Genomic DNA, 23,915 nt, shown 5'->3' on the forward strand with positions numbered 1-23,915 from the left:
TAACTGCCTCTCTAATAGCAGTGACCCTAAATAGTCCATCCTTCAGTATCACCGGGCATCTCACTTAACATTCCAATCGGTTAAGCTCCTCCCCACCTGTTTCCTCTTTGCAACACCGAGTCCTCCAGACTCTATTTGCACACGGTTACACACCTTTCCATACTTGCCTCCTGAAAATGGACTTGAACATGAACAAGGCACTCCTAAATTTAAGGGCTGCCTTAGATACCTTCTCTGTCTCAGTTGCTCACATAATTGCATCCCACACCCACTATAATGTTGGAGTAGACTCCTACCACCCAATATCTCTTTATTCAATAGTATAATCCAGGTGTGTAACAATGGTGATCCCTCGTGATCCATAATGGATATTCTTATATTTTGAAAATGTCTCTGAAAATGCCTTGCTAATTTTCTTGATTCTGGACGAAGAAAACGTCTGGTAAGATGAGACCAGATTCAAATCGTTACACTTGTCTAAACCTCTGCCACGTGCATCAAACCCTGTACTAAATCCCATGTACCTAATGCCCCAACCACACTGATCTATATTGGTTCCCCATTCCTGACATGCTGAAGTTAAATCATTATCCTTCCATGGCCTTGCACATCCTTGCTCTGCAATCTCCTATAATCTTATCTACCCTATCAATAACAGCATCCCTCTGTTGCAGCCTCTTGTGTAATCCCACGCCATTGGTTCAGAGCCTGAGAGAGCATAGATCCTAATCTTTGGAATTTTTTCCATAAACCTTTAACTCCATCTTGATCCTCTTTTAGAAACCTTCACACAACCCAAGTCTTTATTCACTTCTACTAACACCCTTCTTTCTTGCCTCTCTGTCCCCTTATTCTTACACCTGTGAGGGAGCTGGCACCATTCTTCACATTAAAGGCACTATATGAATGCAATAAGAGTGAGATTGCAAAGAAAAAATACTAGAGATATTAACGGGACTAAAAGCCAACAAGTCCCCCGGCACTGATGTTCTAAATCCTAGACACCTTTGTCATCTACCGTAACTGCAGTAAGTTTGATGAAGGTATTCAAAATCGAGAAGGATCTGGGCAGAGCAGATAGAGAGAACACGTTCCCACTAGTGAAAGGATTGAGAACGAGAGGGCATTGATTTAATATAACTGACAAAAGAAGCAAAAATTTATTCAAGCAACAAGTGGTTAAGGTCTGAATGCAAGAGTGTGATGGAGACAGGTTCAATTGAAGAATTCAAAAGGCAATTAGGCTTTATTTGAAAAGGAAGTATGTGCAGGGTTACAGGGAGATGGTGGGAGAATGGCATTCAGTGAACTACTCATTCAGAGGACTGGTACAGACACGATGGGTCAAATGGCCTCCTTCTGCACTGTAACAATTGTTGGAATCATATCTTTTAAAACTGGATTTTTCTTTTAAAATATGGAAAGATATTGCATTATCTGGACATTTGGATTCTGACCTGAAGTTTTTTTTAAGAAAGGATCATAAGTTCACCTTGGAGCTGTCAACAAGCATGCCTTTTCCCAGAAATCACCTGATCAGAATGGTACTTGAGGAAGAGCTGTTAATTTGTTTTGAGCTGCAATCACTCTAATTGATGGGGTGAAAGAATTGGAAAAGGCACAGGCAAGTGATTTACTGGAATCACATGGCAGAGACAAGCTTTACATTTTGAACCTGCTGTGATGTGAATTCATCTTCACATGAGGGAGCTCCAGATCAACAGCGCGAGACCCTGTGAACTTTTTCCTTTATTGTTTAACGCCTGTCCTCTAGAGCCCATCTCTGCAGAGAGATCCTATCTGTTTGTCCTTTGTTCGTGCGTGTATGTGCATGTGCATGTGCGTACGTGTGCTAGGGTATTTTCTAAAAGGAATAGATATTTATAACTTCGAGTACAATTGTGTGTTAGCCAGTTCTTGCAACTTGTTTTATAATAACTCAATCATTCTGAGTTTATTGAAAGAAGCTTGGTTAAAGTCTCTTTTATTCTGGGTTTAACGGTAGTGAAGGCCATTTTGGTGAGTGAATTAAACTTTAAAACCAATGGTGCAACCTGCGGAGTAGTGGGCTAGATAAACTACGCACTACTCCAATCTGGGTTGTAACACGATTCTGTGATCCTGTGATGAGATCAAAATTTGGAGTGAGGAAAGACCACTTTGTCGGCCATAGAGGTCTACAGCACAGAAAAAGGCCCTTCAGCCCATCGAGTCTGCACCAGTCAAACAAGTACCCAACTATTCTAATCCCATTTTCCAGCACCAGACCCAAAGCCTTGTATGCCATGGCATCGCAAGTGCACATCCAAATACTTCTTAAATGTTATGAGGGTTTCTGCCTCTACCACCCTTTCAGGCACTGAGTTCCAGGTTCCCACCACCCTCTGGGTGAAAGAATTCTTCCTCATATCTCCTCTGAACCTCCTGCCTCTTACATTAAATCTATGGCCCCTGGTGATTGATCCCTCCGCCAAGGGGAAAAGTTCCTTCCTGAATACCCTACCTATGCCCCTCATAATTTTATACACCTCAATCATGTCCCCCCTCAATCTCTTCTGCTCCAGGGAAATTAAACCCAGTCTATCCAATCTCTCCTCACAACTAAAACTCTCCAGCTCAGGCAACATTCTGGTAAATCTCCTCTGCACTCTCTCTAGTGCAATCACATCCTTCCTATAATGTGGATTCCAGAACTGCATACAATACTCAGCTGTGGCCTAACCAGCGGTTTATACAATTCCAGCATAACCTCCCTGCTCTTACATTCTTGACCATGTACAATGCACATTCAACTCAACCAAAATACTATGTGGACTACACACCCATAAGACAGGATCATAGAATGATACAACACAGAAGGATGCCATTTGGCATATCATGCCTATCCAGTTCTTTGATAGAGCTATCCAATTAATCCCACTCTCATGCTCTTTCTCCACGGCCCTGTAAGTTTTTTCGCCTCAAGAATTTATCCAATTCTCTTTTGAAAGTTAGGACTGAATCTGCATCCACTATCCTTTCAGTCAGTGCATTCCAGGTCACAGCAACTCACTGCGTAAAACCACTGTGTCACTTGTGCTTCTTTCGCCAATCAACTTATATCTGGGTCCTCTGGTTACCAAACCTTCTGCCACAGAAAAAGTTTTTCCTTAACTACTTTATTAAAATCGTTCATGATTTTGAACACCTCTATCAAATCTCCTCTCAACCTTCGCTGCTCTTTAGAGAATAACTCCAGCTTCTTCAGTCTCCACAGAACTGAAGTCCCTCATCTCTGGTATAATTCTAATAAATTTCTTCTGCACCCTCTTCTAGGCTTAAGGTGGAATATTTTGTGTCCGTTGGCAGTGTTTGGCGGCATGAACGGACAATATGGCAAAAAGGCCAAAAATCGTGCAACTGTCCGCGCTGCCCGTCAATGGCGGGCTGCGTTTCCCTCCATCGGATGTCGGGAATTTCATTGTAACACATCTGCATATCATTATATGCCCAGCTCGCTGGAATCATCATGCAGACATGGTTCACAATTATACATAAGTGATGCGCACCTGGCGAGCTGCACTTCACTGGGGATTCCAGGTTTGTTTGCCTACCTTACTTTGGGCAGCATTCGCAGTCATCAGTGCCAGGCTTCACAGATAGCACATCGTCACTTTTAGGGGGGCTCCCCGGCAAGTCTTTACCTACCAGATCAGCCATAAGGTGGGATAGCTTTTCAATGGCTGCAGGGCTAGGGCTTGCTTGGGGAAGTGGGGGGAAGTGGCCTCAGGCAAGGGAAGAGGGCTATATTGGGGAAGGGTGGTATCCCAGGGTGTCTGTGGGTCACAGTTTGATCTGTGCAAGTGGCCTCAAGATAGTGAAGGCTGAGGTGGCATTCTCCAGAGGAGATGAGGCCAGATGGAGATGTGAGGGTGTGTGTGTGAGAGTGAAAGTGGTGATGTCCCTTGAGCTGGCAGTGAGTGAGATGCCTGTGAGAGTTTATAGAGTGATGAGATGGTTGCCTTACCCTGACGGCATGGATGAGATTATTCATCCTCTTTCTACATTTGCTGGCCAACCTCTTCTGTGTGGCATTGGCACTGATTACCACTGCCATCGTCTACCAAATCGGAATGGTGAGATTGCTGGACTTCTGGCAGCCAGCGTGGGGGTAGAGGACATCATGGCGGGCCTCCACGGCGTCCAAAAGACGTTCCAAAAAGGCGTCCAAAGGGCGTCACTCAATCCAGGGGCTGCAGTCTTCTTGCCTTTCAGGGCCATGACTTTTGTGCAGCAGTCCTGGGCTGGAAGCACTGAGATGTGTACGCGCGACTGCATTTTAAATATGGCACTCGCGTGAGGAAGCAGCGAGGTGACAGTGTGGCAGGCAGATGAGAACCCGCCCGCCATCAAAATGGCATGTTTTTCAGGAATGCAGGCTGGATTGGGACAACACAGCGTGAAAAGCCGCCATTGCGGTCGGCGGGTAAAACCTTTTTCCCTCCCGCTACTGTACTTTGTGCATATCTGGGACGATTCCACCCTTAGTCACTCTTACAGAGGATATTGGTTACGGCCATTGGCGCTGTGAGAATCAAAACTGTGCAGTGCCATTGTAGTTCTGAGTTTGTGCACAAGAACTATTGTCTTCCATAGACTTAGATGATGAACAGCAGGATGTTTACAACCTCTCATTCCATAATAAACATAGCACAAACATTTTTTTTCTGTTTGCATTCTAAAGTCACCATATGAAAATAATGGGTCAGGAAAAGACCAGCTGGTTCATAAAGCCTGCTCCAAACTCATGATGTCTGGAGTATCATGATCAGACAGCCTAGCCCCAAGTACCCAGCTACTCCCAAAAACATGTTTCACTTGAGGTTTGCTCATTTTCCATGCTTGGTCTTCAAATCCACAATCACAGTCCAAAGTAGCAAGCCTACACATGTAGGACTATATAGTTCTTACAATGCTAAAGTTAATAAAATGAGTTAAAAAATTAATACTCACCTGTAGGAAATGGACTCTAACCCAGCTTAGTAATGATCTGTCTTATCATCATTGATTCAAACATGACAATTCTGCTGTGGATTCAGTTTATTTCAATTTGTTTAATAAGTGAACCTGAACTGATGATCTGCATTAGGATTGCCAACCCGCCAAGATTTTCCAGGAATTAAATATTCCTCTTTGGACACTGTTGCTTGTAACCCGGGAGAGAGAAAAAAATCAGAAGGAAATTAGAATAAAATTGTTTTCTCATTTTCTTTGAACACCTTTAATAGATCTAAAAATGTTGTAGAGCGGGACTGTTTGACTTGGTGGGGGGCTTTGACTAGAGAGGTTGTGTGATGAAACCTCGAGGAATACATTCCACCAGAGCTGGCAACCCGAATCAACATAAACCAGCAACAGACAAGCAATATGGATAAATCAGGCACTTCTGGCAATGCATCTCAGGAAATCATGTGCATGAAATGACTTTCTGGGTCTGCTGGAAGTGCTGGATAGAAGTAGAAGATGGGAAGTTGGTGGAACTTTTTCCACCCAAATAGTAATTCATGGATTTGGAGAACGTTACCAGGAAAGGCCATTATAATTGCTTTTGAAGTGCAATTAAAAGGGTTTCTGAAACATGGATATATGAGAATATGGTGGGAAGTTAAGTTGGTGTATGTTTGCTGGGGGCAAAAAACTTTCCCTGTTATATTCTTCTTGCCTGGCTGTCATGTTGCTGTAATGATGGACTTGGTTAATGCCATGTTACTCCATTTCAACACAGCAATTCACACAGCAATATAGTGTGCAAATATTGGCACTCCTTCTTCAAATAGCAGCTTGACAGCAATACAGCTTATTTCCTTAAAGTGTATACAAGACCCATAAAGATTCATATTGCAAAGATTTTTAAAGCTTCTCATAGCATAAAATGCTGTCCTTTTGACAGCATACCACTGAATCTTTACCTTGCAATGTGGATGTGCAAAGGATGCATTCCTTCAAAAAGCAGCAAAATCATTAGGCCAGTCAAGAAACAATGTAACAGAGCAGATCACCAACAGTTCATTTTGAAACTTGGAACTACAATGGCACAGTACAACATCAACAGCCCTTATCAAAGTTACAAACAACATTCTCTGTAAGCGTGACAATGCTGTATTATTTCTTATTATCTTTACACGATGTTCCACATGGTTAACAATGCCAGCCTCCTCCAAAGCTTCTCCTTTGTTGTCCACATCCTTGGAGCTGTCTTTTAATAGTTCTTTTCCTACCAATCTGAAAGCATTCCGTGTGTCTTCAGAGTTAGGTATTCTTACACCCAGTCTTTTTTTGCAACTTCCAAGGATTTACATTATACGCTTAAGTGACATCATCCACGGGTAAGGAAAGAGCTGCCTTTCACACCTACGCTAATCTGTGCTGCCAGATTGCTTGTCTGATGTCAGTTTTATGTTAAATTATAATTTCCTCCAGTTCTGACTAATGCCATCATCTTTTGCCTGTTATGAATTCTGTTCCCTTGATACTGACTTGATCTCCATCCTTAGCCACTCTTTCAAGCAGTTTGCAAATGTCACTTAATGTTTAACCATCAGCTGAGCATCAGACCTCATGCCTGTACCATCAAAGAGACCTATTTCTTCCACCTGTGCATTATCACATGCCTCGGCTCATGACCTCATCTGCAATGCAATCATTATACATGCCTCTGTTACCTCCAGACTCAGCTACTCCAAAGCTCTCCTTGGTGGTCTCTCATCCTCCACCATCCATCAATTCCAACTTGTCCAAAACTCTCTGGCACATACGCTATGCTACACTAATTTCCGTTTGCCCAGCACTGCTAATATTGTCAGGAAAGCAACATTAGCTCCCATGCTGGTAATACTAAACTTAAAATCTTTATCCTTATCTTTAAAGCTTTTTAAGACCTTGCTCCACCTCATTTTCTCTAGCCCTATATGCCCCAAACATTTTTGCTGACTCCAACCTTTTGTGCACTTACTACATTCCTTTTGCCCACCATTGCTGGCAAAAACAGGTTCTACGCCACAAACTCCATTTATCAGGCTCGAAACGTTTAAAAGTTCTGCCGAAGGGCCATGAAGGCTCGAAACGTTTAAAAAAGGCTTTTAGCTTTTTGTTTTTATCTCCATTTATCAGTCACTGACTCCACCTCTCCCCTGGTAACTGCCTGATGCTGAACCAGACTGTTCTCAACTTTGGTGTTGTACTTGACACTGAGATCAGTATACCTGTGCTATCACCTCTGTAACTTCGCTCCACTCAGTCCCATCCTCAGCTCATTCGCTGCCGACATCCTCCTCTATGCTTTGCTTACCTCTGGACCTAACTGTTCCAACACACTCCGGTTGACTTCGCACCTCCCACCCTCCTTAAATTTAACATTATCCAAAACTCTTGCTGCCTCTATCCTAACTCGTACCAAGTCTCATTCACCCATTACCTCAGTGTTTGGTGACCTTGATTTTAAAATCCCGTGATCTTGCCCTTCCCATCTCTGTAACCTACTCCATCTTGCACATCCCAATTTTAATCACTCCACCATAAATGCCGCGCCTTCAGTTGCCAAGACCCTAAGCTCTGGAATTTTCTCTCTAAAACCCTTCATCCTTCTTTCCTCCAATAAGACATTTCTTAAAACCTATCGCCTGGACCAAGCTTTTGATCATCTACCCATTTTCTCCTTATGTGGCTCAGTGTCCGATGTTGTTTGATGACGCCCCTGTGAAGCACCCTGGGACATTTACTACATTAAAGGTGTTATACAAAGCTAAATGTTGTTGTTCCTTTTTGGAATTCCCACCTGAAACATTTTTTCCTTTTTCTTGTTTAAATAACTTCTTCACTTCACTTAGCTTTTGGCCACTCATCCTAATTTCTCCCTTCCTTAGCTTGGCGTCTGTTTTTGTAATGCACATTTTGGAATCATCTGGAAACTATTTTCTACATAGAAGCTGCTAAATAAATGCAAAATGTCTCTTTAACTGGCTTGAAAAGTGATCTAATTATGTAGCACAATTAAATAAATTGTGTGGGGGGGGGCAGGGAAAATGCACTATAACAATTTTATATAGCACCTCTAATGCAAGAAAACATCCCAACACACTACACAGATGTGTAAAGACAGATAAGAATCACATATCACTAAATGCCTGGTCAAAGACATATGTTTTAAAGTGGGTCTTAAAGAAGATAAGGGAGGTGAGAGATAGAGGCGGAAGCCTGGCCAGGTGAGCATGGGAATAGTCAAGCCTGAAAATTACAAAAGCATGGGCGATATATTGAGTACTAGATGAACTGAAGTGGGGATGGAGGCGGGCAATATTATAGAAGTGGAAGTATGCGGTGTTTGTGATGGAGAGGATGTGGGATTGGAAGCTCAGTTTAGAGTCAAATATAAAATGAGAAATAGAGAGAAACAAAAATGGAATTTTAAAGCCCTGTTTCCAGGTATTATGCTGACTAACCCAGTTGCATTCATACCTGTAACCCAATCACAATCGCAGCTTACTACAAAACTGTGTTTGCTTCCTCTGTAGTGACTCTTAGCAATTCTAAACAAATTTACACGAAACAATAATTTCCTGAAAGAAACTAAATGTGATGATTCATTTGATGGACTTTTATAATTGTGTGTTCACAGCAGGGATTAATTTTAGTTGGAAATTGCAACAATTACTTTGCTAAACAAGTGCCAACAAATTCCATGATTATAGGGATAAATATCAAACAGTCCTTCATCATAACTTGCTGAAATAGTCATTAAAATGCAAACTAGTCAATAGCCAACTTGGAAGTACATTTCATTCAGTAAATGAAGTAGAGAGTTGCTTTTTGTTGATTTTAAGTCATAACCTACTGCAGGTGGCAGCAGCCCCAACCAATCCTAACAGGTGCCAGTGAAAACCTGTTTTCATTTTAAACTAGATCTTCCTTAGTCTAATAGTCCATGAGGTTAATAAATGTGCTGTTCCGGATGCAGCATAAGTCATGCGTTGTTGCATCGTGGTACACTATCACGTCAACAAGCACATTGCTGGCTGAGCATGTACTTATGTCGTGATGCATTAGTTTAATGGCAATAAAAACTTACTTGAGAAACAGCAAGAACTTCCAGATGAAGCCAATCGAAACGGCTGCAGAATGTAGTGACAGCAGCACTGATGACGACCGTAGAAATATACAGCACTGAAAGACAGCATTTCACCCAACATGTCCAAGGCAATTTTTTAATGGAGGAATCCGAAACAAATTCCTGCAACTTTCCAATATCCATAAAACTTTCCCAGCTTTAGATATTTACCCACTTCCCTGGTAAGATGCCGTGACACTACAATCCATGTATTGAATGACTGAACTAAGCCTGCAACTGCCTACAGAGACTGTGCAATTGTAGATGCAGAAGCAAGGTGCACTTAGTTCACTCTCCCACGCCTGACCTCCATGGAGCAGCAAAGATAAAAGCAACTAGTTTTAAAAAAAATTTTCTTCCCCTTTTTAGAGAAAATATTTGTGTGTACTGGATATAGTTCTCGTGCTTCTGCTATTGCTGCTATATACTAGAATACTGACCTCTACCAGCTAGAAGGACAAGGGCAGCAGGTGCATGGGAACACCACCACCTGCAAGTTCTCCTCCAAGCCACACACCATCCTTACTTGGAACTATATTGCTGATCCCTCACTGCTGCCAGATCAAAATCCTGGAATTCCATCCCTAACAGCACTGTGGGGGTGCCTACACCACATAGACTACAGTGGTTTAAGAAGGTAGCTCACCACGGCCTTCTCGAGGGCAATTAGGGATGAGCAATAAATGCTAGTCTTGCTAGTGACACCCACAGCCCGTGAAGGAATTAAAAAACTTGGAGTTTCGTAGCATTTTTAAAAATTTTTCCCTGGTTTTTAGACTACAAACTCATTTGGGAATGTTGTGACTGTTCTTTTCACCCACTTGTAGTGTTTTCTCACCTAGAAATTCTTGTGTTCCTAAGTTCCATTTAAATTGCTCATTACTGCATCCAAAAAAAAAAATCTGGTTCTCACCTTCATCAATGTTTTACATTGCTGCTGTGAAGTGCCTTGGGATGTTTTATTATATTAAAGGCATTATCTAAGTCGTTATTGTTATAAAACAAAATTTGACACCAAGCCCCATAGGCAATATTAGACCAACTGGCCAAAAGTGTGGTCAAAGACGTAGGCTTTTAAGAAGCTTCTTAAAGGAGGAAAAAGAGGTAAAGCAGCAGAGAGATTTTGGAAGGGAATTCCAAAGCCTGAAGGCACAGCCGCCAATGGTGAAGCCATTTAAATTGGATATGCTCAATAAACAATATTTAGTAATTAAAATCCATGGAGCTGTGTTAGCATTCTATGCTACAAACAGACACTATTACTACAATACCAGCCATTTCTCTGAAAGAGTCTTTAAAATTCAATTGTAGTTTCTTTCTTCTTGAGTTCACTGCCCAAAGGCAGGTCCAACCCATACCACCACAACTTCCACCATGGGTAGGGCAAGGAGGCAGACCCTGAACCCACCCCAGCAGGGATCGAACCCCATGATGTTGGCACTAATCTGATCCACAATGGCTGTCCAGCCAATTGGGCCAATCAGTCCCCTAAGGAGTCCGCGTTGCTGTGGTAACATATGCTTTTACATGCATGCGCAAGCTTGGAGGTATGGATAGTGATGACAGAGCCTCCAATTTCACATGGCTGACCAGGGCTCCTACCACCTGCCATTGGCGTACATTGGAAGGATTTACAAGTTGATACTCAACCTGTTTGGCCACAATATGAATGCACCTTCCTTGGCCATCAAGTCCTGGTGTGGGGGTTGAACCCAGAGCTTCTGGCCCAGGGACAGGGACATCATCCACTGTGCCACAAGACCAGTATATAAATAAAATGAGAAAAAAAGCAAAGATCTATTTTCAACTATCAAAAATATCTGTGGGACAGAAATATTATGCTAACAAATTAAGTGTGGGAACACTATTCCAATTGAAAAAAAGCTTGTTTAATAAAAACAAAGTTTGATTCTGTGCTGACATAATCCAATGGGAATAAGCGTCACGATGTCTACTAGCCAGGCCCATCATATTTATAAACCATTCTGAATATACCTAAGGTAATGTTGGGTCCTTAAATCAAGTGCCAAGGCTTTTGAATATAGTACACTATATTAATTAATTTTTGTATCCAACAGTAGTGGAAACTGTGTCACCAGCATGAAAGCATATGAACAGTAGCAACACAATTAAGAAAAGTCAGTAGAATGGATCATGACAAATGAAAAACAAAATGCCAGCAAGAGCAATCATTTTCTTTGACTTTTGCTTGGGAGCATGGGGAAGTATATGACCAAAACAATCAAAACGCCAGCACTAAAAACTTAATGTCAGAAGAAGGGAGGAGACACTAACACCAAATACAAAATTGGCGTCCACAAGCCCTGTCAAAGCTTAGGGAGGGAGTTCCAGGATGTCCTCGGATTTTGCAAAACACTATTCTCCTCAAAATTCTATCCATCTAAAAGAAAAGCTGACTCAATTTAAACAGATCCAAATTGCCAAATCTAAGAGTTTCAGGAGTGAGAAATTCTGGAAAATCTAATTGAACGCAGAGGAATGTGAAGTCAATATGGGTTCAAAATATATTTCCATAAATAAATATAAAAATATGAGCAGTTCTAATAATTTGGTTATTGTCAAGAACAGTTACCTAGGCACTGAGCTGCAACAAGGCTTGATTATAATAATTCCCAAAGCAGATAGAGCTCCTATCAGAGCTGCAAATCCATTTATCTAATTAACATCGTCTCCAAGGTACTTTGCACAAATTGAAATGACACTTGAAGGAACTTTGCCTCCTTGATTTACGAGTAGATTGTGTGAAGAAGGGTCTCCAAGGACAATATCAGTAGCTGTTCCCATACCTCGCGTGTCACTGACATATTTATAAAATTGTTGCAAAATCTGGGAAGATGCAGGGTGATGTGCCAAATATGGAGCAAAGTGAACATTCACCACCACAACAAAGGGTCATTAATCATTATTCTACTCCAGCTTCCCTTTCTGATGGCCCCAGATGAGAATGGTCTCAATCATTTTACCCCCCATTTAAACAATTGAATAAGAACGGAAAAGGCCATTTAGCTCCACGCACCTGTTCCTCCATTCAATTAGACCATGGTATTTCTGCAACCTAATTCTATATACCCATCTTTGTCCCATATCCCTCAATACCATCGCTTAACAAAAATCTCATATTTAAAATTAACATTAATTGCCATTTGTAAAAGAGAGTTCTAAACTTGCACCAGCCCTGTGTTTCCTAATTTCACTCCTGAAAGGTCTGGCTTTAGTTTTTAGACTATGCTTCCTAGTCTTTGACTCCCCTACCAGCAGTAGTAGTTTTCTCCCTATTTAATCTGTTTGCCTTAGTAACTTGAAAACTTTGATCAAACTTCCCCTTCACCTTCTAAATTCCAGGGAATACAATGTTATCTTGCATAATCTCTCCTCATAATTTAACCCTTGGAGTCCAGGTATCATTCTGGTATATCCTTCAGTTTTGGTGCTCAGAACTGCTCACAGTATTTCAGGTGTGGTCTAACCAGGGCTTTGTGTAGCTGAAGTATAACTTCTACCCAATTCTATTTTACTCCTCTAGGAATATAAAAGCTAGCATTTTCTTAGCCTTTTGATTATTTTCTGTACTTGTTCATGATATTTTATTTTTTTTAATTCATTGATGGGATGTGGACGTCGCTGGCTGGGCCAGCATTTATTGCCCATCCCTAGTTGCCCTTCAGAAGGTGTTGGTGAGCTGCCTTCTTGAACTGTTGCAGTCCATGTGGTGTAGGTACACTCACAGTGCTGTTGGGAAGGGAGTTCCAGGATTTTGATCCAGCAACAGTGAAGGAATGGTGATATATTTCCAAGTCAGGATGGTGAGTGACTTGGAGGGAACTTCCAGGTGGTGGTGTCCTTGTCCTTCTAGGTGGTAGTGGCTGTGGGTTTGGAAGGTGCTGTCTAAGGAGCCTGGGTGAATTCCTGCAGTGCATCTTGTAGAGTGCACACTGCTGCTACTATGCATTGGTGGTGGATGGAGTGAATGTTTGTGGATGTGGTGCCAATCAAGCGGACTGTTTTGTCCTGGACGGTGTCCAGCTTCTTCAGTGTTGTTGGAGCTGCACTCATCCAGGCAAGTGGGGAGTATTCCATCACACTCCTGACTTGTGCCTTGTAGATGGCGGACAGGCTTTGGGGAGTCAGGGGGTGAGTTACTTGTCGCACAGTTCCTTGCCTCTGACCTGCTCTTGTAGCCACAGTATTTATATGGCTAGTCTAGTTCAATTTCTGGATGTTGACAGTGGGGGGGGTTCAGCGATGGTAACGCCATTGAACATCAAGGGGCAATGGTTGGATTCTCTCTTGTTGGAGATGGCCACTTGTGTGGCACGAATGTGACTTGCCACTTGTCAGCCCAAGCCTGGATATTGTCTAGGCCTTGCTGCATTTGGACATGGATTGCTTCAGTATCTGAGGAGTCACGAATGGTGCTGAACATTGTGCAATCATCAGCAAACATGCCCACTTCTGACCTTATGATGGAAGGAAGGTCATTGATGAAGCAGCTGAAGATGGTTGGGTCTAGGACACTACCCTGAGGAACTCCTGTAGTGATGTCCTGGAGCTGAGATGACTGACCTCCAACAACCACAGCCATCTTCCTTTGTGCTTAAGATTCCAACCAGGAGAGAGTTTTCCCCCTGATTCCCATTGACTCCAGTTTTGCTAGGGCTCCTTGATGCCATACTTGTTAAATTCTGCCTTGATGTCAAGGGCAGTCACTCTGACCTCCCCTCGGGAGTTCAGCTCTTTTGTCCATGTTTGAACCAAGGCTGTAACGAGGTCAGTAGCTGAGTGGCCCTGGTGCAGCCCAAGCTGGGTACCAGTGAGCAGGTTATTGCTAAACATGTGCCACTTGATAGCACTGTTGATGACCCCTTCCATTACTTTACTGATGATGGAGAGTAGCCTGATGGGGCGGTAATTGGCCAGGTTGGATTTGTCCTGCATTTTGTGTACAGGACATAACTGGGCAATTTTCCACATAGTCAGGTAGATGCCAGTGTTGTAGCTGCACTGGAACAGCTTGGCTAAGGGCGTGGCAAGTTTTGGGGGAACAACTCTTTCGTCCTCTTGAGTGAATGTTGCCAGGGCCCATAACTTTTGCAATATCTAATGCCTTCAGCCGTTTCTTGATATCACGTGGTGTGAATCGAATTGGCTGAAGACTGGCATCTGTGATGCTGGTGACCCCTGGAGGAGGCCGAGATGGATCATCCACTCGGCACTTCTGGCTGAACAGTGTTGCGAAAGCTTCAGCCTTATTTTTTGCACCGCTGTGCTGGGCTCCTCCATCATTGAGGATGGGGATATTTGTGGAGCCACTTCCTCCAGTGAGTTATTTAATTGTCCACCACCATTCACGACTGCGGATGTGGCAGGACTGCAGAGCTTACATCTGATCCGTTGGTTGTGAGATCGCTTAGCTCTGTCTATCACTTGCTGCTTATGCTGTTTGGCACACAAGTAGTCCTATTTTATAGCTTCACCAGGTTGACACCTCATTTTAGATATGCCTGGTACTGCTCTTAGCCTCCTGCACTCTTCATTGAACCAGGGTTGATCCCCTGGTTTGACGGTAATTGTAGAGTGGGGGGTATACTGGGCCATGGGGTTACAGATTGTGGTTGAGTGCAATTCTGCTGCTGCCGATGGCCCACAGCGCCTCATGGGCGTCCAGTCTCGAGTTGCTAAAGCTGTTCGAAATCTATCCCACTTGTTACGGCGGTAGTGCCACACAACACGATGGAGGGTATCCTCAATGTGAAGGCAGGACTTCGTCTCCACAATGACTGTGTGGTGGTCACTCTTACCGATACTGTCATGGACAGATGCATCTGCAACAGGCAGGTTGGTGAGGATGAGGTCAAGTATGTTCTTCCCTCTTGTTGGTTCCCTCACCACCTGCCGCAGACCCAGTCTAGCAGTTATGTCATTTAGGACACAGCCAGCTCGGTCAGTAGTGGTGCTACCGAGCTACTCTTGGTGATGGACATTGAAGTCCCCCATCCAGAGAACATTCGGTGCCCTTGCCACCCTCAGTGCTTCCTCCAAGTGATATTCAACATGGAGGAGCACTGATTCATCAGCTGAGGGAGGGCGGTACGTGGTAAACAGCAGGAGGTTTTCTTGCCCATGTTTGACCTGAAGCCATGAGAGTTCATGGGGTCCGGAGTCGATGTTTAGGACTACCAGGGCAACTCCCTCCCGACTGCATACCACTGTGCCACCACCTCTGCTCGGTCTGTCCTGTTGGTGGGACAGGACATACCGTGGGATGGTGATGGTGCAGTCTGGGACATTATCTGTAAGGCATGATTCCGTGGGGATGACTATGTCAAGCTGTTGCTTGACTAGTCTGTGAGACAGCTCTCTGAATTTTGGCACTAGCACCCAGATGTTAGTAAGGAGGACTCTGCATATCTATATACCTGAACCCCCAAGTCTCCTTAACCTCCACTAACTCTTGTGAGAATGGATGTTATTTTTCTCAATATTTTTGGGGAATATTGTAATATTCTGTGAAGAAGGCTGTGTCTTTGTGTATGTGTGTAAAAGATTTAATTAAGCTGGGGAAAAGTTATGAGAGACAGGTTGCTTAGGAGGTTAAGACATGAAAGAATATAGGCTTTAGGTGTGCATTTGTAATGAGATGAGGGTGTGTTTGAGGTACAACTAAATAGGCTGGATCAAATATTTGCACTTTTAGGTAAGTTGGGAGCTCGTTTGAATATCAATGGGAAGTCAGAGGTAACGAGAAACATTTTTGCATCTTGCAGAAGTTCCATGGATAAATGGAAACGGGTATGTTACATTTTATTGACCTGAAAAGAGAGACAAAATAGAAACATGTAAGATTTTATATTTGGAAGGATTTGAGTTTCAATGGAACCTGAGGTGAAAGGGGGAGAAAGGTATTTTAGAGTTACTGTGGGAAGCTTAGAGGTTGGCTGTTGGCTATGTGAGGAAGAACTCCTGGAAACAGCTCTAGGCTGGGAGAAGATGCAGACTGAATCAGCCATCCAGTCAAACTAGAAAAGTCTTGGGTTGCAAAAAGCAGTCCTGTTCTAAAGTCTTGGATTTCCACAGCACAGTGGAAGAGAGTTTATGAGGTCATGTGGTATGTCTTTAGTAAAGCTACAGCAGTTTGCCCTAGGTAATATTACTGGATTTTTATAGTTAAACATCTATAAGGGTGTGTTGCCTGGAAGGTGTTTACTTGTGGGTCTGACCAAGTAGTACATTTTTTTATGGGGGCGGGGGAATGTATTGTAAAACAATTAACTGTATAACTGCAATCTTGTGTGCTTAGGTTTTCTTGTTATAAAACTTTTAACTTTTAAAATGCCAAAAGTGCTCCAACGCTTCTTGCTGCCGAGTTCAGTATGCTTTCCTCTCGTTTTCAGAATACAAAAAAAAGGGTAAGTCAAGTTTCCATCAGTTAACATCTGCTGTGGTCATAACACTATTCGCTGTTTAGAAATAGAATGAAAGACAAATCTCTAAATAAGCAGACCAGGTTTAGTGAGGAAGTCGACATTTACTTAAAAATTAAATGTCCTTCCCAAGTGAACCCTGAGTATTACCAGTGTCCCAGCCTGCGGCATTAACAATAGTTACTAAAACAAAAACATCCTGCAAAATCAGTTTCATTGAGGGCTTTAACACAAAACAGTGACTCAACAAAATTATAGAACGTCACAGAGCAGCAGGCGGCAATCTCAAAAGCATTCTCAAGAATTTACCAAAAAGCAACACATTTGATTACTTTTATTCATTCCCATAACCAATACCCAAGAACACAATGTCAGACTAACAAAAAATGCAAACAAATTTTCCGTGGACTAACAAGATGCAAGCAAGCAATAAGTGGCTCACATCTCCATTCTGTGTATCAGGCTGTATTATTAAAATCGGTGCTCAGCAGCAATTTTGTAGAGATATAAAACTTAAAAAAGACAGAGTTTATAAATCCACAGCTTTAATTGCTTTGCTTACCAAATTAGATCTCTCATGAATAATTATACTCCAGGCCAATTGCAAAGACTGAGGCAATTCTACCCAATGGAGACCAACTGAGTGCACAATTGTAGCAGAAAAGAAATTTGAATACAAGTTCTATCTTGAGGTGTCAGCTGTGGCTCAGTTCATAGCACCCTCGCCTTTGAATCAGAAGGTTGTGGGTTCATGTCCCACTCCCGGAAACCAAGAACTATGAATGTACTCGAAAGAGTTACAATCTGTGACTGTTGATAACTCGAAAGAGTTACAAGTTCTATCTTTCTTCAAATAGGCTTTCCTTTTCTACTATCCATGACTTAACTTTACTTCAATGTCACAATATTTGTTATAAATATGGTCAAGTGCCGCCCTTCGAATAAGCGAGTGCAGTAAAGATCAGATATTTTTAAGCTTTAAGAGATAACCATAAAAAATATCCAAATATCTAAAAAAAAATTGCTTTCTTTTCACAAATTGAAATGAAAAGCCACAGAAGTTCTGCATTATATCATATAGGCCATAGCAAACAGTATATAGGCCACCTCCCCTGGTGGCATCATGCACGGCTAGAGAGAAAGCTCCTTCAGTTGTTTTAGGAGTTGTTGCCAATATGATCAGATTCTGGAAGTAGGTAATTAGAGTACTTCAGGAATCTCTGAGGTAACATATACTGCTAGCCTACTTAAAACCAGAATGAGAATTGTATCAATCCGCAATAACTGTCCCAAACTATAGCAATGGTCCTCTTCCTGGTCACCGTCTGAGGCTGAACTAGACCATTCACAACTCTGGTATCCTATTTGGCCATGCAATGAGCTTCCAACAGCATATCCAGCTCATCGCTCACATCCATCTCCTTTGACATCAACCATCTTTGCCACTGCCTCAGCTCATCAACAGCCTCATTCAAGCTTTTTCTACCTTTAGACTTGACTATTCCAATGCTCTCTGGCACGCCTCCCATTTTCCACCTAACATAAGCTTGGACTCCTGCATAAGTCTGCTCCCTGTATCCTCAAACCAAGTACTGTTCTTACTGACCTATCTATATTGGCTTCCTGTCCAACAACACCTCAATTTTAAAATTCAGATCCTTGTTTTCAAATTTCTATGCGACCTCAACTCTCCATAACTGTGACCTCTTTCAGCCTTGTATGACCTATGCTCCTCCAATTCTGACCTCTTAAGCATACCCAATTATAATCACTCCACTATTGGTGACCCTCTCTTCAGCTGCCTGAGCCCTAAGTTCTGGATTCTTTCATGAAGCCTCTAGTCCTTTAAGACACTTCTTAAAATTCTTTAGCTAAGCTTTTGGTCATCTGTTTTAAGAAAGAGGAGTAGATGCCCCTCAATCCTGCTCCATCATTCAACAACATGACTGATCTTCTAGCTCAGCTTCACTTCTCAGCCTATTCCCAAATCCTTTGATTTCCTTCATGCCCCAAAATCTATCGATCGCAGCCTCGAATATACTCATCAACTGAGCATCTACAGCCCTTTGGAGTAGTGAATTCCAAAGATTCACAACCCTCCAAGAGAAGAAATTTCTCATCTCAATCTAAAATGGCTGACTCTTATCATGACACTATGACTCCTAGTTCTAGACTTTCCAGTTAGGTAAAACAGCTTCTTAGCAGTTACTCTGCTAAACCCTGTCAGAATTGTTTACAGTACAATGAAATTAATTCTCATTCTTTTAAATTTCAAAGAATATCCATTCCACTCAATCTTTCCTCACAGGAGTGACTTCTCATCTTGCTGCAATTATACAGGGCCTTGGTGAGAGCACACCTGGAATATTGTGTGCAGTTTTGGTCTCCTTATCTGAGGAAGGATGTACTTGCTATAGTGCAGCGAAGGTTTACCCAACTGATTCCTGGGATGGTGGGACATGAGGAGAGATTGAGTCGATTAGGATTATATTCACTGGAGTTCAGAAGAATGAAGGGGAATCTCATAGAGACCTATAAAACTCTAACAGGACTAGACAGGGTAGATACAGGAAGGATGTTCCCGATAGTGGGGGAGTCCAGAACCAGGGGTCACAGTCTGAGGATACGGGGTAGACCATTTAGGACTGAGATGAGGAGAAATTTCTTCACCCAGAGAGTGGTGAGCCCGTGGAATTCGCTACAACAGAAAGTAGTTGAGACCAAAACATTGTATGTTTTCAAGAAGGAGTTAGATATAGCTCTTGGGGCGAAAGGGATCAAAGGGTATGGGGAGAAAGCGGGAGCAGGCTATTGAGTTGGATGACCAGCCATGACCATAATGAATGGCGGAGCAGGCTCGAAGGGCCGAATGGCCTACTCCTGCTCCTAGTTTCTATGTAATCCAGGCAAGTTTATCCTACCTTAAGTAAGGACCCCAAAACTGTACATGCTACTCCAGATCTTAACAAAACCCTGTACAACAGCAGTATAACTTCCTTATTCTTATCTATTTCTACCAGAGAGGGTAACATTCCAGTAATAGCTGTAAATCAGGAGCTAAGTATAATATATCCAGGTGTGCTGACAATATGCTAGGTAGAAAGGGAGCCATGAGAAGGATACAAAGAGGTTGCAATAGGATATAGACCAGTTAAGTGATTGGGCAAGAAGATGGTAGATGCAGAGTATTGCAGGGAAGTGTGAAATTATCCACTTTGTTAGGAAGAATGAAATGGGGAGGCAGAAAACAGGAAACTATAGGCCAGTTAGCTTGATATCTGTCATGGGGAAGGTGCTAGAGTCAATCATTAAAGAGGTTACAGCTTGGCACTTAGAAAAACACAAGTGAATCGGGAAGAGTCAGCATGGTTTGTGAAAGGGAAAACATATTTAACTAATTCATTTGAGTTCTTTGAAGGAGTAACATGTGCTATAGATAAAGGGGAGTCAGTAGATGTACTGTACTTGGATTTCCGGAAGGGAATTGATAAGGTGCCATATCAAAGGTTATTGGAGAAAATAAAAGCTCATGGTGTAGGGAGTAACATATTAGCATGGATAGAGGTTTGGCTGGCTGGCAGAAAGTATGCATACATGGGTCTTTGTCTGATTGGCAGGATGTGACTAGTGGAGACATGCAGGGGTTTGTGCTGGGTCCTCGACTTTTTACAATTTATATCAATAACTTAGATGGGGGGGGGGGGGAGGCATGGTAGCTAAATTTGCAGACGACACAAAGGTAGGTATATGTTGCGAAACAAACATAAGGAGCTTGCAGACGGATATAGATAAGTTGAAGGAGTGGGCAAAAATCTGCCTGATGGAGTATAGTGTGGGCAAATGTGAAATTGTTCACTTTGGCAGGAAGAATAAAAAAGAGCATTACTTAAATGGAGAATGGCAGCAGAATTCCAAGGTGCAGAGAGGTCTAGGCATTCTTCTACATGAGTCACAAAAAGTTAGTCTGCAGGTACAGCATGTAATCAAGAAGGCTAATGGAATGCTATCCTTTATTACAAGAGGAATTGAACATAAAAGTAAGGATGACAGTTACAAAGGGCGTTGGTGAGACCACATCTCGAATAGTGTACGCAGTTTTGGTCTCCTTATTTATGGAATGTAAATGCGTCGGAGGCAGTTCAGAGGAGGTTTACTAGACTGATACCTGGAATGAGTGGACTGTCTTATGAGGATAGGTTGGACAGGCTGGGCTTGTTTCCACTGGAGTTTAGAAGAGTTAGGGGTGATTTGATTGAAGTATATAAGGTCCTGAATGGTCTTGACAAGGTGGACATGGAAAGTCTTGTGGGTCAGTCTAGAATTTTAAAATTAGGGGTCACCCTTACAGGACAGAAATGAGGAGAATTTTTTTTTCTCAGAAGGTTGTGCGATTTTGGAACTCTGCCTCAAAAGGCAGAGCAGGCATTGAATATCTTTAAGGCAGAGGTAGATAGATTCTAGTTAGGCAAGGGAGTCTGAGGTTATTGGGGGTAGATGGGAATGTAGAACTCAAATCACAAACAGATCAGCCATGATCTTATTGAATGGCAGAGCAGCCTCAAGAGGTTGAATAGCCTATTTCCGCTCCTATTTCGTATGCTTGCATCTTCTAATCCCTTTGCAAAAGGGCCTTTCTACTTGCTTCCTGTACCTACATCTAGACTTTGTGTTTCATGTCTAACTGCCCTTGCTCAGAGGGCATTTAAGAGTCAATCACATTGCTGTGGGTCTGGAGTCACATGAAGGCCAGACCAGGTAAGGACAGCAGATTTCCTTCCACTAGTGGACCAGATGCATTTTTACAACAATCAACACCATTAGACTTTTAATTCCAGATTTTTATTGAATTCAAATTCCACCATCTGCCGTGGCGGGATTGGAACCCAGGACCCCAGAGCTTTACACTTTGTCTCTGGATTACTAGTCCAGTGACAATGCCACTACACCATCGCCTCCCCTTATAGCTAGTTAGGCCCCAAGTACAGATACTTGCAGTGCTCCACTGCACCCTTGGTTTTAAAATGCATTTGATAATGCTCCTGCAAAAAATACTTTGGGATGTTTTACTTCATTTTAGGCAGTGCTACATAAGTGCAATTTGTTGCTTTGTTATTGTGGTTCATATTCAGTGTCGCTGGGTCAAAATCCTGGAATTCCCTTCCTAACAGCACTGTGGGTGTACCTACACCACATGGACTGCAGCGGTTCAAGAAGGCAGCTCACCACCACCTTCTCAAGGGCAATGAGGAATGGGCAATAAATACTGGCCCAGCCATCAAAGCCCACATCCCCCGAATGAATTTTTAAAAATCCAGAATCTGGTTACTGATGGGCATTTCTAGGCTAAGTATATCATTTACCTTCTTAAATTATTCATCATCCAAATCTTGTATTACTTTCAGTTAAACGAAGAGAATTCAAATGGAATTCAATAAGGTATTTTTGCTCAATCTGTTTGCATATCTGCTCACCAGTATCTAAAATAAAACAAATAATAATACGCAGCTTTTACTGGTCAATTTAAGGGGGAAGTCCAGCTCTTTTCTTCTGCACCCTTGGAAGGACAGTTGGTTCCCGTAATGTTCAGGTACTGAGTATACTGGGTATTACAATTTTTGATCTATTTGATAAAAGCCATCTGGAATAAGATCCTCTGTTTACAACCAGGTGTGGTTCTTCTAATCACTGCCATGCAAGCAGATTCAGGGAAGTGGTTTTAATTACAATTTTTAAAACTCCTCACTGTAGTTTGTGGAACCTTGCTGTGCACAAACCATTGCCAATTTGAATTGGTGGATAGGGCCTGTCACATAGGAGGCACCTGGGGCAGGCAGACAACAGAAGTGCCTGATGCGATTCTGCCAAGTGTTGCTGGCCCCATGGAAGGTCTGTGCATGTATGAACAAGTGTGGATTCTCCCTGGTAGTTAATGAGGCTGTTTTTACCCAAGCTAGGGCACAAGTCAGTGAGAAACTCCAAGGTTTGCCCTTTCTTCTCACCTCCCTCCAGTGATATTAACGTAAGGTAGTTGGGAGAGGAGTATATGCGAGTGTGGCCTAGAATCAACTCATCAATGAATGCCGGTTTGGTCAGCAGTGCTGCAGTGGCCAAAGCCAACAGTCAGGATTGCAGCAAAACTGACCCAGGGAGGTTCCCCACACCCCCCCACCACCCCCATCCCCTGCATTATGGAGTGAAGCTATGCGAGTCAGTGCTGCCTCATGGCATAAATGATCCTACTGGATTTTAATTAGATGAAAGTTGTGCATGTACACACGTAGCCTACAAAATTCACTTCCTATTGTCATGATTATTTGTCACTTTTAAATCCACATTTACCATCGTAATTTTCTCTATATAAACACACAATCATATGACCAAATGCCTGTAGTTTTTAATTGACAAAATAATCAAAGCACAAAATATTTTTTCCAAAAATTATCCGTCTTCTTTCTCAACTAACATTTTGAATGATGAAGATTTTAAAGAAAATTAAATTTCGAAAATTACATATTTCACACGATGATTATAGATTAGCCCAGTAATCGGGTCATATACCTTCATTAAATGTCTCAGCTACTCTCAATAGCTTGGAATCAGATTGAATATTGCTTCCTCACAACAGCGACTGAGTCTAAACAACTGGCAGATTAAAAATAATAAAAACAATAAAAATAACAAGTAATAATAAGTAGCAAGTGAATAGCTGGTGAATCTCATCTTTTATTTAAAAAAGTAAAGTTTCTTATCACTAGAAAGGTACGTTAAGGATTTATCAGTGCTATATTAGTAAAGTTTTATTAATATTGGTAAGGTTTATTAATATTGGTAAGTTTTATTAGTATTGGTGAGATTTATTAATATTGGTAAGGTTAACTAGCAATTAGAGAAGTGGCAGGGCTGCTCCGACCTCTAGAATGCACATCTTGTGCTACGTGAGAACTCCAGGGTGCTTCCCATGTCCTGATAACTATTTGTGCAGGAAGTGTCATCAGCTGCAAGAGCTTGAGCTCCAGGTTTCAGAACTTGAGCTGCAGGTGGTGTCACTGCTGTGCATCCATGAGGTTGAGAGCTTTGTCAATAGCACGATTATAGATGTAGTCGCCACACAGTTTAAGAGTATACAGGGAAAGGGGGAAGCGTGACCACCCAGAAGTCAAAAAGGAACAGGCAGGTAGTAAGACCATAAGATGTAGTTGCAGAAGTAGGTCATTCGGTCCAACGAGTCTGCTCCACCATTCAATGAGATCATGGCTGATCTGATAATCCTCAATACCATTTTCCTGCCTTTTCCCCATAACCCTTGATTCCCTTACTGATTAAAAATCTGT

The 23,915-nt window shown here is 42.3% G+C and overlaps 1 protein-coding gene across 2 annotated transcripts in view; it reads right to left on the minus strand.

Moving 5' to 3' along the window:
* The window catches only part of dqx1 (DEAQ box RNA-dependent ATPase 1), a 164,113-nt gene that overhangs the window by 59,665 nt on the left and 80,533 nt on the right, over positions 1-23,915 (minus strand). The gene's annotated exons all lie outside the window — the stretch shown is intronic.

Source organism: Cetorhinus maximus, chromosome 1 (assembly GCF_964194155.1).
Source record: "Cetorhinus maximus chromosome 1, sCetMax3.hap1.1, whole genome shotgun sequence".
In the NCBI taxonomy this organism is placed as follows: domain Eukaryota; kingdom Metazoa; phylum Chordata; class Chondrichthyes; order Lamniformes; family Cetorhinidae; genus Cetorhinus; species Cetorhinus maximus.